The sequence below is a fragment of the Arachis hypogaea genome, chromosome 2 (assembly GCF_003086295.3).
Source record: "Arachis hypogaea cultivar Tifrunner chromosome 2, arahy.Tifrunner.gnm2.J5K5, whole genome shotgun sequence".
In the NCBI taxonomy this organism is placed as follows: domain Eukaryota; kingdom Viridiplantae; phylum Streptophyta; class Magnoliopsida; order Fabales; family Fabaceae; genus Arachis; species Arachis hypogaea.
This window is the reverse complement of record NC_092037.1, coordinates 63,102,108-63,104,995: the sequence shown is the minus strand read 5'-3', so window position 1 is coordinate 63,104,995 and position 2,888 is coordinate 63,102,108. Positions and strand designations below refer to the sequence as shown.

Sequence of the window (2,888 nt, the reverse complement as noted above, 5' to 3'; positions counted from 1 at the left end):
ATTGGAGCAAACAACTTTGAGCTTAAGCCTCAATTAGTTTCTCTAATGCAACAGAATTGCAAGTTCCATGGACTTCCATTGGAAGATCCTCATCAGTTTTTAGCTGAATTCTTGCAAATCTGTGACACTGTCAAGACTAATGGGGTTGACCCTGAGGTCTACAGACTTATGCTATTCGATTTTGCTGTAAGAGACAAAGCTAGAATATGGTTGGACCTACAACCTAAAGACAGCCTGAACTCTTGGGAAAAGCTAGTCAATGCCTTCTTGGCAAAGTTCTTTCCACCTCAAAAATTGAGTAAGCTTAGAGTGGAAGTCCAAACCTTCAGACAGAAGGATGGAGAATCCCTCTATGAAGCTTGGGAAAGATACAAACAATTGATCAGAAAGTGTCCCTCTGACATGCTTTCTGAATGGAGCATCATAGGTATTTTCTATGATGGTCTCTCTGAACTGTCCAAGATGTCACTGGATAGCTCTGCTGGAGGATCTCTTCATTTGAAGAAGACGCCTGCAGAAGCTCAAGAGCTAATTGAAATGGTTGCAAATAACCAATTCATGTACACTTCTGAAAGGAATCCTGTGAACAATGGGACAAATCAGAAGAAAGGAGTTCTTGAGATTGATACTCTGAATGCCATACTGGCTCAGAACAAAATATTGACTCAGCAAGTCAATTTGATTTCTCAAAGTCTGTCTGGAATGCAAAATGCACCAAGCAGTACTAAGGATGCTTCATCTGAAGAAGAAGCTTATGATCCTGAGAACCCTTCAATGGAAGAGGTGAATTACATGGGAGAACCCTATGGAAACACCTATAATTCTTCATGGAGAAATCACCCAAATCTCTCATGGAAGGATCAACAGAGACCTCAACAAGGTTTCAACAACAATAATGGTGGAAAAAACAGGTTTAGCAATGGCAAGCCTTTTCCATCATCTTTTCAGCAACAGACAGAGAATTCTAAGCAGAACCACTCTGACTTAGCAACCATGGTCTCTGATCTAATCAAAACCACTCAAAGTTTCATGAATGAAACAAGATCCTCCATTAGAAACTTGGAGGCACGAGTGGGACAGCTATGCAAGAAAATTACTGAACTCCCTCCTAGTACTCTTCCAAGCAATACAGAAGAAAATCCAAAAGGAGAGTGCAAGGCCATCAACATGGCCGAATTTGGAGAGGAAGGAGAGGAAGTGAACGCCACTAAGGAAGACCTCAATGGGCGTGCACTGACCTCCAATGAGTTCCCTAATGAGGAACCATGGGAATCTGAGGCTCAAAATGAGACCATAGAAATTCCATTGGACTTACTTCTGCCATTCATGAGCTCTGATGAGTATTCTTCCTCTGAAGAGGATGAGTATGTCGCTGAAGAGCAAGTTGCTAAATACCTTGGAGCAATCATGAAGCTAAATGACAAGTTATTTGGTAATGAGACTTGGGAGGATGAATCCCCTTTGCTCACCAAAGAACTGGATGACTTGTCTAGGTAGAAATTACCTCAAAAGAGACAAGATCCTGGGAAGTTTTCAATACCTTGTACCATAGGCACCATGACCTTCAAGAAGGCTCTGTGTGACTTAGGGTCAAGTGTAAACCTCATGCCTCTCTCTGTAATGGAGAAGCTAGGGATCTTTGAGGTACAAGCTGCAAAAATCTCACTAGAGATGGCAGAAAATTCAAGAAAACAAGCTTATGGACTTGTAGAGGATGTTTTGGTGAAGATTGAAGACCATTACATCCCTGCTGATTTCATAGTCCTAGAAACTGGGAAGTGCATGGATGAATCCATCATCCTTGGCAGACCCTTCCTAGCCACAGCTAAGGCTGTGATTGATGTTGATAGAGGAGAACTGATCATTCAAGTGAATGAAGAATCCTTTGTGTTTAAGGCTCAAGGATATCCCTCTGTCACCATGGAGAGGAAGCATGAAGAGCTTCTCTCAAAACAGAGTCAAACAGAGCCCCCACAGTCAAACTCTAAGTTTGGTGTTGGGAGGCCACAACCAACTTCTAAGTTTGGTGTTGAACCCCCACATTCAAACTCTAAGTTTGGTGTTGGGAGGTTCCAACATTGCTCTGAGTATCTGTGAGGCTCCATGAGAGCCCTTTGTCAAGCTACTGACATTAAAGAAGCGCTTGTTGGGAGGCAACCCAAGGTTATATTTTATCTATTTCCCTTTGTTATTTTATGTTTTTTATAGGTTGATGATCATAAGAAGTCACAAAATCAATTGAAAAAGCAAAAACAGAATGAAAAACAGGAAGAAAAACAGCACACCCTGGAGGAAGAACCTACTGGCGTTTAAACGCCAGTAAGGCTAGCAGGTGGGCGTTTAACGCCCAGTCTGGCACCATTCTGGGCGTTTAACGCCAGAAAGGGGCACCAGACTGGCGTTAAACGCCAGGAAAGGGCAAGAACCTGGCGTTAAACGCCAGAAATGGGCACCAGCCCGGCGTTTAACGCCAGAATTGGCTCAAAACGCATTTTTGCATGCCATTTGGTGCAGGGATGACTTTTCCTTGACACCTCAGGATCTGTGGACCCCACAGGATCCCCACCTACCCCACCACCCTCTCTCTTCTTCTTCACCCATTCACCAATCACCTCAACACCTCTTCCCCAAAAACCCTTCTCCTATCAAATCCCATCTTTCTCTTCACCACTCACATCCATCCTTCATAAAACCCCACCTACCTCACCATTCAAATTCAAACCACTTTCCCTCCCAAACCCACCCATAATGGCCGAACCCTACCCCTCCCTTCACCCCTATATAAACCCATCTTCACTCCTTTACTTTCACACACCCTAACCACTACTTCTTCCCCCTTTTGGCCGAACCACACAACCTCCTCCATCTCCTCCATTTTCTTCTTCTTC

At 43.6% G+C, this 2,888-nt stretch overlaps 1 non-coding gene across 1 annotated transcript; it reads right to left on the bottom strand.

Moving 5' to 3' along the window:
* Window positions 1–300: 300 nt before the first annotated feature.
* LOC112764496 (small nucleolar RNA R71) lies at window positions 301–408 on the bottom strand. Its single transcript, XR_003183219.1, has one exon. It is a non-coding gene; the product is annotated as a small nucleolar RNA R71 (small nucleolar RNA).
* Window positions 409–2,888: the final 2,480 nt, after the last annotated feature.